This window comes from Musca autumnalis, unplaced genomic scaffold (assembly GCF_047663935.1).
Source record: "Musca autumnalis isolate F117 unplaced genomic scaffold, ASM4766393v1 scaffold_4, whole genome shotgun sequence".
NCBI lineage: Eukaryota > Metazoa > Arthropoda > Insecta > Diptera > Muscidae > Musca > Musca autumnalis.
The window spans coordinates 48,083,446-48,099,596 of NW_027411977.1; the positions used below are offsets into that span (position 1 = coordinate 48,083,446).

The 16,151-nt window shown below is 33.7% G+C and overlaps 1 protein-coding gene across 2 annotated transcripts in view; it reads right to left on the bottom strand.

The window, feature by feature from the left end:
- Cpr78Ca (Cuticular protein 78Ca) overlaps positions 1–16,151 on the bottom strand; it is a 99,193-nt gene that overhangs the window by 33,421 nt on the left and 49,621 nt on the right. The window contains exon 1 of one of the 2 annotated variants that reach the window (XR_012412270.1): positions 3,996–6,896. The exons of the other annotated variant lie outside the window; for it this stretch is intronic. The gene's annotated coding sequence lies outside the window, so the exon portion shown is untranslated. Of the gene's footprint in view, positions 1–3,995; positions 6,897–16,151 lie in introns of those variants that run through there. 2 annotated transcript variants of the gene reach the window in all.

The window sequence follows — 16,151 nt, forward strand, 5'->3', positions numbered from 1 at the left end:
TACTAAATTTAGTACTATTTGGTATTACGTGAACGGATAGATCTAAACTCTTGAAATTTGGAATGAAAATCAAGGTTTAGAAGATGAGTTGATATAAGGAGGTGGTTTTGAAAATGTGTACTCATGTGTACGAATAGTACTAAATGGTACTAAATTTGGTACAATTTGGATTACGGTAATCTGATGCAGCTGTAATTCTGAAATTTGGAATTAAGATTACTGTTGGCGTGTAGGATTGAGGTAGTTGTGGATATTCGTACTCTTGGGTACGAATAGTACTAAATAGTACCAAATTTGGTACAATTTGGATTTGGGTGAACGTATATAGCTGAAATTCCGAGATTTGGAATAAGGAGTACTATTGGAGTGTAGGATTGATAAAGTTTTGGAAATTTGTAGTAATGGGTAGGAAAAGTACTAAATAGTACTAAATTTGGTACAATTTGGATTTCAGTGATAGGATACATTTGGAATCGTGAAATTCGGAATTAAAATTGATATTGGAGTGTTGATAGAGGTAGGTTTAGAAATTCGTACTATGGATATGAATAGTACTAAATGGTACCAAATTTGGATTTGAGTTATCGGATGTATCTGGAATTCTGAAATTCGGAATTAAGCTTATTGTTTGAACATAGCACTGAGGTAGCTTTGAAAATTTGTACTTATGTATGTGTACGAAAAGTACTAAATGGTACCAAATCTGGTACAATTTGGATTTGGGTGAACAGATATAGCTGGAATCCCGAGATTCGGAATAAGGATTAATGTTGGTAAGTAGGATTGATGAAGTTTTTGATATTTTTAGTTATGGGTGCGATAAGTACTAAATGGTACCAAATTGTAATTTATGTGATCGGATACATTTGGAATCCTGAAATTCGGAGTTACGATTACTGTTGGAGTGTTGAAAGAGGAAGGTTTGGAAATTCGTACTTTGGATACGAAAAGTACTAAATGGTATCGAATTTGGCACAATTTGGATTACGGTGATTGGATGCAGCTGTAATCCTTAATTTTGGAATTAAGATTACTGTTGGCTTGTAGGATTGAGGTAGTTCTAGAAATTCGTACTCATGGGAACGAAAGTACTAAATGGTACCAAATTTGGAACGGATATAGCTGGAAACCCGAGATTTGGAATAAGGAGTACTGTTGGAGTGTAGGATTGATAAAGTTTTGGAAATTTGTAGTTATGGGTAGGAAAAGTACTAAATAGTACTAAATTTGGTACAATTTGGATTTGAGCGAACGGATACATTTGGAATCGTGAAATTCGGAATTAAAATTGATGTTGGAGTGTTGATAGAGGTAGTTTTAGAAATTCATACTATGGATACGAATAGTACTAAATGGTACCAAATTTGGATTTGAGTTATCGGATATATCTGGAATCCTGAAATTCGGAATTAAGCTTATTGTTTCAACATAGCACTGAGGTAGTTTTGAAAATTTGTACTTATGGGTACGAAAAGTACTAAATGGTACTAAATTTGGTACAATTTGGATTTCGGTGATCTGATGTAGCTGCCATCCTCAAGTTTGGAATTAAAATACCTGTTGAATTGTAGGATTGATAAAATTTTGGAAATTTTTAGTTATGGGTAGGAAAAGTACTAAATAGTACTAAATTTGGTACAATTTGGATTTGAGCGAACGGATAGAGTTGGAATCAAGAAATTTGGAATTAAGATTACTGTTGGAGTGTAGGATTGAGATATGGAAGTAGTTTTTGAAATTCGTACTTATGAGTACGAAAAGTACTAAATTTGGTACAATTTGGATTTGAGCGAAAGGCTAGAGCTGGAATCTTGAAGTTTGGAATTAAGATTACTGTTGGGGTGTAGGATTGAAGAATTTTTAGAAATTCGTACTTATATGTACGAAAACTATTAAACGGTACTAAATTTGGTACAACTTGGATTTGAGCGAACGGGTAGAGCTAGAATCAAGAAATTTGGAATTAATATTACTGTTGGAGTGTAGGATTGAGATATGGAAGTAGTTTTGGAAATTCGTACTTATGAGTACGAAAAGTACTAAATTTGGTTCAATTTGGATTTGAGCGAACGGCTAGAGCTGGAATCTTGAAGTTTGGAATTAAGATTACTGTTGGGGTGTAGGATTGAGAAAGTTTTGGTAATTCGTACTTATATGTACGAAAAGTACTAAACGGTACTATATTTGGTACAACTTGGATTTGAGCGAACGATTAGAGCTAGAATCTTGAATTTTGGAGTTAATATTACTGCTGGGGTTAGTTTTGGAAATGCGTACTTAGTTTTGGAAATGCGTACTTATGCTTACAAAAAGTACTACATTTTGTACAATTAGAATTTGGGTGAAATTATAGCGCTCGAATCGTAATATGTGGAATTAGGTACACTTAGGGGTACGAAATGGTTCCATGTATGGTACAATTTTGTATTGGATGAACGGATAGATCTGGATTCATGAGATTTGGAATTAAGATTACTGTTACCATTTGCTTATAACGTCCGATTTAAGAAATATGTGCCATAAATATACGAAAAGTTGTAAATAAGGATTTGGTATTGTGTAAAGGGAATTTTGAAATAATAGGAGGAGGTTCGTATTTATCTATTTACATGTAAACTACTAAATAGTTCTATAATTGGTTCTGGGGGAACAGATAGTGCTGGAAATGAGGATGGCGGTTGTTGGGTTAGGCCGTATTTGCGCTGAAAACCTCAATTAAACTATTTCAAAAAATGTGGATTGCTCTTGATGTGTAGGCGTGACGAAAATCGAACAAAAGTGGTACGTATTAGTACACAAAATGTTTCCACCATTCTATATTATATATTGTTTATTTGTTTTGTATATTTAACGCATACGAAGTAGCGGGCACTTTGCTAGTATTTTATATATCATTGACAAAATAAGAAAATAATTCTCTATTTCTTGCGACACTTATTAAATTTTCTGCATTTCGGAATTCTGTCCATTGTTGAATATTTTGGAGCCAGGACATCTCTTGTCTTCCTCTGCTACGCTTTCCTTCTATACTGGCTTGTAGAATTGATTGTAGAATGTGGTATTTTGAGTTTCGCATTATATGCCCAAGATATGCAATTTTTCTCCTTTTTATACCCTCCACCATAGGATGGGGGTATATTAAGTTTGTCACTACGTTTGTAACTGCTCGAAATAATCATTGTAGACCCCACAAAGTATATATATTCTTGATCAGCGTGCAATTCTACATCGATATAGCCATGTCCGTCCGTCTGTCCGTCTGTGGAAATCACTCTAGCGTCCGAACGGATTGACGTAGGTTGATGAAATTTTGGGAAAATATGTTAAATTTACGTAGGACTTTTGGTATTGAAAGCGGGCTATGTAGGTCCACGCTTTCGTATAGCCCCCATACAAAATGACGCGTGACGCGTCGTCGTTTTAAGGAATTTTTAAGATATTTGGCCATTTTACCACCGAATTGGCTGTAATTTGGTACTTTTTGTCTCCAGAGGCCAAAAATTATTCCTACCAAAGTTGGGTTATATAGGTCCACGTTTTGGTATAGCCCCCATATAAGGCCCCATATAAAGTACGCGTCATTTTAATATATTTTGAATGTATTAGACCCATTTGACCAAAGAATCGGTTGTAACTTTGTATTTTGTGTTTCCAGAGGCTAAGAAACATTTCTACCATAAAATGTTTATATAGGTCCACGTGTTGATATAGCCCCCATAATACAATTTCTCCCGATTTTCGATATTTTGAACGTTTTAGCCTCATTATCACACCGATATGGCTGAAATTTGGTATTTAGTCTTCTTTAGACGTATAAAACTTTCCCCCAGAAATTTGTAGGTATAGGTCCACGCCATCATGTAGCCCCCATATAACGGTACCTTCCGAATTTCGGTATTTTGAAGGTTGTGGCCACATTAATCCACCGAAATGGCTGAAATTTGTGGTGGAGGGTATAAAAAGTTCGGCCCGACCGAACTTAACGCTTTTCTTACTTGTTATATGATTGAAGAGTTCTCTTGTTCTGTTTAATCTGCGTAGGACCTCGTCATTTGGCACGTGAGCTATCCATGGGATTTTAAGAATTCTCCGATATATCCACATTTCGAATGCTTCTAATCGCTTGACGTCTACTGCTTTTATAGTCCATACTTCCGTTGCGTATAACAGTACTGGCCATATGTAGGCTTTTATGAACCTTGTCTTTGTTGTGATGTTAATATCATGACTTGTCAAAACTTTTCTATATTTGTGAAAGGCGTCTCTTGCCATTTCTATCCGGCATTTAATTTCTTTGGAGTTATCCCACTGATCATTTATTGAGAACCCGAGATATTTGAAGCTCGACACTCTCTCGAGTGGAGTGTTGTGAATTATTATATTCATGTTTTTGTAATTGTTTTTTCTGCTTATTATCATATATTTAGTTTTCTTGATGTTTAATTTTAATCCATATTTTTCACTACACAAGATTTTGTAAACCTGTTAGGCTGTCTGCTATTAGTGTAGTATCGTCAGCGTATCTGATATTGTTTATATAAGCATTATTTATGAGGATTCCTTCTTTAGCGTTATTTATTGCTTCTTTGAATATTTTTTCCAAGTATATATTAAACAGTAGTGGGGACAGAGTACAACCCTGTCTTACTCCTTATTTCTTCCGTCATTTCTCCGCTGATATTAACATGTGCGGTTTGGTGCCAATACAGACTTTTAATGCATCTAATTTCTTTTCCTCCTATTCCAATTGACGCCAAAATATCAATGAGCTTGTCATCTTGTACGGTGTCAAATGCCTTCTCGTAGTCGATGAAGCACATAAAAACGTCTTTATGGACACTTCTACATTTTTGGACCAACACTTGTACGCAGAACAGTGCTTCTTTGGTTCCTTTTGCTTCTTTAAAACCAAATTGTGTTTCGCCCATTTCTTGTTCGCATTTTTCGTATATCCGTCTATGTATAATTTTCAGAATCATCAAGCTAATAAGTCGGTAGTCGTTGCATCTTTTGGGGTGAGATTTCTTTGGAATGGTTATAAATGTGGACTTCAGCCAATCCTCTGGGTATTTTCCGGTGTCATAAATATAGTTAAATAGTTTCGTTAACAGATCAATATTGTTATCATTTATCATTTTTAGTATTTCGGCAGGTATTTCATCAGGACCCGTGGCTTTTCGTTCTCGGAGGGATTTTATTGCATCTTCAACTTCGTTGTTTGTTATTGCCTCGCCTGTCATTTGCTGTGATATCCGGTAGTCATAATCAGATCTAGTAGGATCATTGAATAAGTTTTGAATATATTCTTTCCAGATGTTTTTCTTCTCAGCGGTTTCAAAAACGGGTTCATTATTGTTATTGTAAAGGACTGATGAATTATTATTTCTGTATATGCCGGCTGCTTCTTTCATTTTCTTGTGTAACTGAAAGTCGTCGTGCAGTGTCATCAGTCGTTCAATTTCTTGGCATTGACTGTTAAGATGGTTGTTTTTGGCTATACGCACTTCCCTTTGAATTTCCCTGTTGATTTCCCAATACATCTCGTAGTTACTATTTTTGTATTTTCTACGCTCATCCATCAGTTGAAGTATATCTTCAGTCATCCAGCTTTTACTTTTTGGTTTTGTGTAGTTTCCAAGCGTGTTACGTGCAATTGAATTGATTGTGGTCTTCACACTGTTCCATATATTTTCCACGTCATTCCTGTTGATATTGATTAACTCTGTGTTGTCTTGAGAAGAAACGCCAGAACTTATTATAGGATTTCCGAGTTTTCCGATGTCAATTTTTCGATTTCGTGTTTTCTTTGATTGACGTGCTAGTTTTATGTGGATTTTTGCCATCAGAAGATTGTGATCAGATGGTACATCTGTGCTAGGGTATGTTGTGACCTTTCTTACAGATGAGCAATGTCGCCTGTTTATAAGTATGAAATCTATTTGATTTCTTATCACATTGCCGACTCTATCTTGGGGGGATTTCCAAGTATATAACCTTCTTGGCGGTAGGGTGAACAAGGTATTGGTAATTTTCATTTTAAATTCCTGACAAAATTCGATGAGTCTATCACCTCTTTCATTTCTGTCTCCTAGACCATATCTTCCTTTTACTCCTGCAACTATATCGCTTCCTACCTTTGCATTGAAATCGCCTTGGATTATGGTTATTTCATGCGGTTTTGTTATTTTAATTAGTTCTTCGACTTCAGTGTAGAAGGTTTCAATCTCGTCATTACTTTTGTCTGCTGTAGGTGCATAGACTTGAATTATATTAACGTTGACTGGATTTGCTGATATTTTTATTATCATAGTTCTGTCAGATTTTGGAATGAATCCGATGACACTTTTGGCTATATGTTCTTTCACTATAATGCCAACTCCATTCCGATGATTTCTATCCGAGTTACCTGAAAAGTATATTTTGGCATTTTGAGATATAAAATCTCCAGAGTTTGGCCACCAAGTTTCACACACTCCTAGTATGTCCACATTGAGTCTGTCCATTTCAGCTATTGTATTGTTTAGTTTACCTGCTTCATATAAACTTCGGATATTCCATGTACCAATATTAAGTGTCTTTTTGGTTTTACCTCCGGGGATTCTTAGCACCCTCGAGTTACCGGAGATTGAGGGCCGTGTGTTTTGTTCTGCATTCATTGTTATATGGTTTTCAAGGGATAAATACATCAGTGTTTTCCCCTTATCTTCTGATGGGTTTAAAGTTTACCGTCTTCGTTTCAGCCGCTCTTCTTAGAGTACAGACGCTGTTTGCAGCCGCCCACTGTGGAAACAGACACCGCTACCTGTTGGTCCGCGAGAGGTATTTGATTTCCCCCTTACCACCCATATCTGGGAAGCATTCCCCTATCCGCCACCTGGGGACGCGTCCTCTAGGGGTTACAGGCTCCCCCGAGGAACTAACTAACTAACTAAATAACTAACTAATTAACTAACGACCTAACTAACTAACGAGCTAACAAACAAACTGACTATCTATTTATCTAACTAACTAAGTAACTAAATAACTAGTTAACGAGCTAACTGACTAATTAACTAATGAGCTAAAAAACTAACTAACTAACTAACTAATTAACAAACTAACTAACTAAACACTAGTTAACTAACTAACTAGCTTTGGATTGATAACTAACTAACCAACTAACTAACCAACTAACTAACCAACTAATTAACTAACTAACAAATTAACAGACTAACTAACTAACTAACTAACGAGCTAACTAACTAACTTACTAGCTAACAAACGAGCTAACTAACTAACTAATTAACTAACTAACAAACGAGCTAACTAACTAACTAACAAACTAACGAGCTAACTAACTAATTAACTAACTAATTTATTAACTAACTAACTAACAAACTAACTAAACACTAGTTAACTAACTAACTAGCTTTGGATTGATAACTAACCAACTTTGAATTGATAATCAAATGTTTGTTTTTGTTTGCGAAAACTGTGTTGATTGGTTCTTTCAGTGGAATAGTTAGACCAACTCCAACTCCTTACAATTTACGCTGGAAACTTTCAAAGTTCTTTTTTAATCATCTACGAAGATGTTACTCATTTTTAAAGTTACAGATATGTTCATATCACATTTAGGTCCACCAATCCTGATATTGTTTTATTGTACAGTCACAGGCTGAGATTATTTAGATTAAGACAGCCAAAGTCGTACCTAAAATACAAAGTCAACACCTAAAATGTTCCTCATGGGTAGTTAAAGAAACTCTGTTTTTTGCTGTTAAAATCGTAAAACCAAGTGGATATATGCAACCAGTAAACCTGTTATGGGTTAAACAAAAAATGCTGAATAAAGAGAAACTCTTCAAACAAAGTTTAATAAAGAGAGATGTTACTAATAATGAATATGTATTATTTTTTTTTTTTTGAAGAGATTTGTTGTTTAGTTAATATAATCCACAAATCTCTTTTAACATTTTTTGAAGGAGAATTCAGCAATCAATTCAAAATACTGGTTATTAAATCCCAAACAATACCTTAACAGATAACCACAATAAAGTTCAACTAATCAATAGAACGTTCGCATTGATTAGATCTTATAACATTGAAATATTAAGCAGAAGCTTTTGCGGTTGACAAATTTTTACGAAATAATAAACGAACGTTGAAGTCGGTTTTAATTTCTTGATGGATCATCTACGTTTTTATAGAAATACAAATTTTGCCTATATTACACCTTAATAGATATGCAGAACACCAAGTGTTTTTCATAAACTACAAAAAATCATCTTTATGGAAAATATGGAGTTGTTATAAAGTAACTTTACTCCACAGATTGGAGTTTTTTAAACGAAGGAAGCCTACGAGTACAAAGCAGTTTTTTAGATAATCTACAGGTAGTCTTTAGAGGAGAACTTAATGATGGATACAAAAAAAAATTTTAAGGTATAGGATACTGCTCATTCTCATTTCGAGATGGAGCAGTAGCGTCCACTGGAACATTCTATGTTATGAGACCGCCGACATGTGAGTCGTAATTCAGTTGTCCAACCACGTCTTCGAACATGTTGTGCATATGTTTGATATTTTGTAGTTGTTTGAGTTTGAAAAAATATACATACAATAAAATATTGAGAGAAATTGTTCTTCTTCACATGCTTCGACGTTATAACTACGGTGACCAACCGTACTCTATTTTAGAGGACAGTACTCTATTTTAGGTGGCCGTACTCTATTTTTTCAGCGTACTCTTTTTGTCCTCTATTTTCATCACGTGTACTCTATGTCCTCTATTTTTGATTTATTTTACAATTACATGTGAGTACAAAGGTAATACAATGAAATCAGACATTTAACCAAATATTGTCGTTGTTTAAATTAAATCAGTGATTTCTAATCACTGATTTCAACACTTCTGCACGCGCTCAAACCAATGGATGAAGCACTTTTTCCACTCCTATTGAAACACCTCCAAAACGTGGTTTTTGAACGTGTCAACAGCGTGTTCTGTCGATTGCTGTTTTGTTGTTTTTTGGGATTTCTTGCACCATGCGGTACGCAATCCATCGATAAGAAACCTTTTTTACGCCCAGGTTTTCATGCAGTATGGAATTGAAGCCGGTGAAAGAAATGTCCAAGGATGCCTCTATCAAGGTGATCTTGATTTATCAGTTTACCCACGGAATCAATATTTTCTGTCACAACGGTAGATTTGGACCACACTTACTACTTCCTTCGTTGAGCGAGCGTTCACCATGATTGAATTCATTAAACCAGTTTTTCACAGAGCTACATATGTCCGTAGTCACACGTACAAATTGTTCGGTAAAGGTAATTTTGGGATAGAGCTACAGCTTAATTGCTCGACTCTAACTCAGACTACGAAACCCTGGTGACCACTGACTATAGCATGTTGTTTTATCGCGTCGTCATCGGTGCCCGGACATAACTCCCACGGACATAACTCCCACGGACATAACTCCCACGGACATAACTCCCAAAATGATTTTGGGCGTTATGTCCGCTGCCCTTTGCGGACATAACTCCCAAAATTCGTTGGGAGTTATGTCCGTAAAGCAAAGCGGACATAACACCCAAAAAAAATTGCGGACATAACTCCCAACGATTTTTTCTTAATTTATAAATTATTTTTTTGCTTAATTTTGAAATTTATAGTTATGAATTTTTTTAAATTTTAGAGTAGATAGAATGTAAGCGGAATTATACATTTGAGAAAGCCTAAGTGCCAAACAATACCGAAGTATCCACAAAATCCTCCTGATTTCATAAAATTAGTTAAAAACGAAATTATGCCCGAAATGATGTAAGTAGCAGTTAGGAGAAGTTTTAAATTGAAAAAATATTTGTTAGGAAAATCGCCATATTTATTAAAAAATATTTTTGTTTTTCAGAAAGTATTTGAATATTTGTACAAACACTTTTTATCTTCTTTAATTACATTTACAAAACATTTTATTTTCTTAAATAGTAAAAATATTTTGGTAAAAATCGCGCGATTTTTTCAAAAATATTTTCGCCTGCGCCGCTTTTCATTTTTCAGAAAGTATTTGAATATTCCTACAAAAACTTTTTATCTTCTTAAATTGTGAAAATATTTTTGTAAAAATCGCGCGATTTTTTCAAAAATATTTTTGCCTGCGGCGCTTTTTCGTTTTTCAGAAAGTATTTGAATATTTTTGCAAAAAAATTATTTTCTGAAGTTGTAAAAATATTTTTGTAAAAAATCGCGCGATTTTTTCAAAAATATTTTCGCCTACGGCGGTTTTCGTTTTTCAGAAAGTGTTTGAATATTTTTACAAAAACTTTTTATTTTCTTAAATTGTGAAAATATTTTTGTAAAAAATCGCGCGATTTTTTCAAAAATATTTTCGCCTGCGGCGCTTTTCGTTTTTCAGAAAGTGTTTGAATATTTTTACAAACTTTTTTTATTTTCTTAAGGGTTGAAAATATTTTTGTAAAAAATCGCGCGATTTTTTCAAAAATATTTTCGCATGCGGCCCTTTTTTCCAGAAAGTATTTGAATATTTTTTACAAAAACTTTTTATCTTCTTAAACTGTGAAAATATTTTTGTAAAAAATAGCGCGATTTTTTCAAAAATATTTTCGCCTGCGGCGCTTTTCGTTTTCCAGAATGTATTTGAATATTTTTGCAAAAAAAATTATTTTCTTAAGTTGTGAAAATATTTTTGTAAAAAATAGCGTGATGTTTTTCAAAAATATTTTCGCCTGCGGCGCTTTTCTTTTTTCAGAAAGTGTTTGAATATTTTTACAAAAACTTTTTATTTTCTTAAGTTGTGAAAATATTTTTGTAAAAAATCGAGCGATTTTTTAAAATATATTTTCGCCTGCGGCGCTTATCTTTTTTCAGAAAGTATCTGCGAATTTTAACAAAAACTTTTCATTTTCCTGTAGGCAGCATTTTTCGTTTATGTTGGAAGGCAAATTTTGAATATAGTTCGATTTGAGATGGCTACTACTTATATTGTACCTAATTTTCTTAAAAATTTTAAATCAATTATAAATTATTTTATTGAATGAAAAATGCATATGAACTTAAAGTTCATTTTTAATTTTTTTCTTATGCATTTGAAATAAAAATTGTATTTAAATAAAAATCACTTAAATTTTAAAAACGGACATAACACCCATTGGGACTTATGTCCGCTAAGGGGGGTCGGACATAGCTCCCAAAAAATTTGGGAGTTATGTCCGCAAACCAAGGCGGACATAACTCCCAAAATCGTTTTGGGAGTTATGTCCGTTGGGAGTTATGTCACGGCACCGTCGTCATCACGTAGAAAATTGTGAAAAATGGTCGGACGAAAATGTTCACAAGTAAATTCCATATTTTTTTTTGGAAATTAATCCTTTAAGCCCAGTAAAAACGCAATACGTGGTACGTCAAACCGTACTGAGTACTCTTATGCTAGAAACTGTTAAGCTTTCCAAAGGAAATGGCGCCTGGCATTGTTGCCTACCCCAGAAACTTATGTAGTAGCCCTCGTTTGTGTACTCTTTTTTCATCCAAAAATATTGGTCACCGTACCTATATGGCCCATCTTCGAACTTAAATCGAATCTGGACAAAATATTTCGATACCCCAAATTTTAACCGAATCGATTGATCCGTTCGAGAGTTATCGTGCGCACCAGCCAGCCAGACAGACAGACGGACGGACATTGCTAGATCTACTCAAAATTGTCTGAAACGGATATCGTACAAACATACTTGGGGTCAAAAACCATTATTTCGATGAGGCACATTTTTGGTCGTATCAAAATGTAAATATCCTCTTTAGCCTAAAGGCTGAGGGTATAATTAAAAAAACCCCGAAATTCCGGCTTCAAAATGTCAGCATCAATTTTAGGTGGATGCAGTGGATATATCGAAAAATGATACACTAGTATCATATTGCCCATGAAGTATTCGTTGATTCTTTCTTTGGGCATATGTCTATAAAATGTAAGGTTAAGCCAGAAATTGGAAGGGAGCATAAAAAAACTTGTTGGCTTCACCCCATTTGTACCTATTTTTCTACATTGATGCCAACACAGCTTCCACGTAAATTAATTAAAACACTTCATTTTAAAGAATGTATATGTGTATACTAGTATATACAATATGTTAACAGTTCGCGAATTCTGTGTGGGTGAAACTCGGATTCATCGATTGTGAAACATTTTTGGTTTTCGTCAAATATGTTACAGCCGATGATATTTAGGCTTTTGTGCATTTTTATTTTCTTATGTGTTATTCTTTACTAAAGGTTTAAATACACTTTTCAGCTAAGGTATTGAATTGTTTTTAAACTTTAGTCATCTTTTGCGAATCTTTTGAATATTTTTTTAAAGATACTAACATGTATTTGTATCTGCTTAATAAAAAGAGAATCGGCGAACGTAGAATAACTTTATTCTCTTAATATTTTCAATACAAAATATTCTCTTCGAAACCGAAAGATAACATTGGGGAATACTGGTTTAAAACATTTAACAGATTCTATAGAGAATTATTAAATATGTCTCTAACAGATTCCGTAAATCAACTCCACACAAAGGCACCGGTTATTTAGACAAATTGATGTATTATTTTAAGTCAAAAATCATAATTCGATTTTTGTTGTTGTACCCCCACCACCCGTTGATTCGTACATTAGTTTAAGCGCCATTATCGTGACACGAATTGGTCATGTTCTCTAAATTTATCACATTGGGGTTTTTTAGTTTCATTGTTTTAATATGAAACAAGAAAAAAGAAACCACAACAACAAACAAATAAAACATTAAATATAACATTTAAATATGCATAATGGTATTGGAATGGGGGAAGATGTTGTTTTTAGACTTTGCCATGATTTTTATAATAATTTATTTCTTTATAAAGAAAAAATGTTTTAATAAAGTTGAAGTTGAAATTTGACCATTTGTAATTTTGCCTGTTTTATATTTATGTATGTGCCGAGTGTGCTGGTTTAGTTTAAATGGTAAAAACGGGTCAAGGTGCAGTTAATTTGATTGCTGCCATTAAATTTTGAATTCTTAAAATATACATACATATGCATGGATGTAGGTTTTTTACTAATGAAGCGTGCATACAGTGCCCGGCATAATTATTTTGACAACATTTACATTTGTGTTAAAAGGCATATAATTATAATCAGCATTAATATAGCAGGATATTAACAGTTTAGGATTTTTCTTTGTCCTCTCAGCTAAATAAAAATTAGTGGATCAAAAAAATTCCAGCTTTATTTGTGATTATGTAGGCGAATGTTTAAAAAGGGAGGCAAACGCAAAACGGCATAAGTATTTTGACACGTCATAATTATGTTACTTTTGGTACTTAATGGAACCTTTTGGCAACAAAATTAATTTATTTAGCTAAATTAGTAACATTTAAGAAAAAATGTACTTGACAGTCATAGATTTTTAATTCACATAGGGAATGTTGGTGTCAAAAATTGAAGTGAAATTTAAAAGTGAATTTTCGGTGATAAATGTAGCTAATGTTTAGACATTGCTGCAGTTATCTATTTATTTCGTAACGAATTAATCTCAAAATACTGAAAACACAGTAAATATGCGCGATCTAGTCAGAAAATGTGAAATTACAAAAGATGCTCTCCGGTAAATAGAGTAGAACTGCAAATCTAATCTTACTTAAGCACACAAATCCTCATCTTCTGAGCAATTTCGATGTCAAAGCAAACTCTCTATTAAGACTAGAAACTCTAAACATTAGAAAAAAATCAATTTGAATTCATTTTTTGCCATTCCACTCGGTTGATAAATCATACCCACAAAAATTGTCAATTAGATTTTCAATCGAAATCATTTGCACCCCATCGATCATTGTTGTGGAGCATATTGTGGACAGATAAAAATATATTTGAACATAATTCATTTTAAAATACACTTTTCAGTACGCTTGAGTCAAAAAACCGCCAAAATGTTTGATATCTTTGTGAAATAAATATCCTTCTGATGCTATTGCCATGCCCAAATGTACCCAGGCATCGGAATAGGTTGATCCACCATTTAAAATACTGTGATATTTAATTTTTATCGACAATGCTGTGGGCTATAATGAATATTTTGGCACTTTTAACAATTTTTCATAACTACATGGTAGTAAACTGATCGAAGTGTTATGTATTCATTTGCAGAACACTGCTACTATGGTAAGGCTGAATTTTGTGGTGCAAGTTTGGAGCGTATTTCGGGTTCAAACTAAAAGTAGTTTCCTCCAAATGACACATTTGTAAGAGGAAATGTTCCTACTCTCATTAAAAAGTGGAAATCCGCAAAATATTCCGAGATAATGGGAGAATACCATCGAAAATGTTGTTTAATGATAAATTTCTTCAATATCCCTAAATCCTTGAAATATCGATCCGTAAATGGGTCCATAATGGCACAAATGTTTGTGAAACACGTTATTTTTAACGTAACCAATAATAATCATAAGTATAAACAAAACATTTTTAATTTTTGAGGTCTAAAAATCAATAAAACAGTTTTGTCAAAATACTTATGCCACGCAGTGAAATTTTATTTCCATTACAAAAGTGCAATCGTAAATTTGAATTGATAAAATTTATTGCTAATTTTAAGTACTCTAGTAAAGGATTAGCCAGAATATTTTTTCATATTTTTGTAGAAGACTAATCCGGTAAAAAACCAAAAACATCATTTTTTCAAACTTGTCAAAATAATTATGCCGGGCACTGTAGCTTTTAGTAAAGTGAATTCGTATAACATGTTTGACCATTTAATGGGATTAAGGAAGACTTTAGTTTGTCAGAATATTGGACAAATTTGAAATATTTGAGGTATTTCCTTAATTCCGTAGTCATGCATTTTTTTCGATGTTTTATTTCGTTGAAGTTCTATGAACCAAAGTTGACCTATTTTATCAATTATCTTACTAATTATTAATAAATTAACACCCAGTTTTTGCTGCATGGAATGTAAACTTCTATAAAGCAAACATACATACGATAAGCTTTGTAAAGAAACACGTTTTCATTTACATTTCGCTCATTTACTTAAAAATTGTGCGAACTAAAAAAATATATATTTTGTAAAAAATGCCTTTGAAAGTTTTAAATTGGTTTTACATCTCGAGATAAAAATATTTAGAAATTAAAGCAAGACATATGTATATGTAAATAGTTCATCTCTTATCGGTTTTTTTAGAATTTTCTGCTCAAATCAAGCCATGATATGGAGTGCAATATTTATTCATTATGTTCAAATATAAAATCAAAATATCAAGGAGGATGTGAAGACAAATAAAAATGGATAACTCCTAAAATTCTCATTTTATTTTAAGGTGATAGCATTCAATGTATACCGTCCAGCGAGAATGAAGCAAAGACCGCCGTAAGCCGACTGAAGAATAAATAGGCTGATGAAGGCGATTGGATATCAGCCGAGGTTTAGAATGCTGAATGCTTATCAGGTCGTTAACACAATTTATCAAGAGGAACGGATATACGAAGATTTGAACATAAGTATATAACATTTTATAATTGGGGCTCTTCAATGTGTATTTAGTCCTTAACCATATGTTACTTTTTGGAGAAGTTTCAAAAGCAGATCAATGCTAACCATAATTGTGTCGACTATAATGATGTTTTCGGCTAACGTAGGGAGTGGAAGTTACCAAGGAACGGCACTGACCGGCTTTAACATGGCAAAGCCCAAGACCAATAAGGGTGTTAACACTTGGGTTGGGTGACGGGTTAGTAACCCATCCCTATAAAAAAGTAACATACTACGAAAAACAAGTGAGCCAAGGCTATAGTCGGGTCGGGGCCGACTATGTGATACCCTACACCACTTCCCCTGTGCATAAGCTTTTGACTGGTAAAATTCAAAATATTAAAATTGGGATAGCTTAGCGCCTTTGCTCTGAATGTCTTCATTAATACAGGTCAATTTTATTGAAACGCGTTTAAGTGCACCGTCAGAATAACTCAAATAAAAAATGGAAAAGTGGGATGTATGCCAACCATCAACCATCACATTCCGACCCCTGAATAATATCCGACCATTACCAAAATCAATAGGTTTATTCCTCTGTGGGACCCCCAATAACACCCAAAATTTCGTGACGATCCAATCAAAATAACGACGTGTAGCGTGATT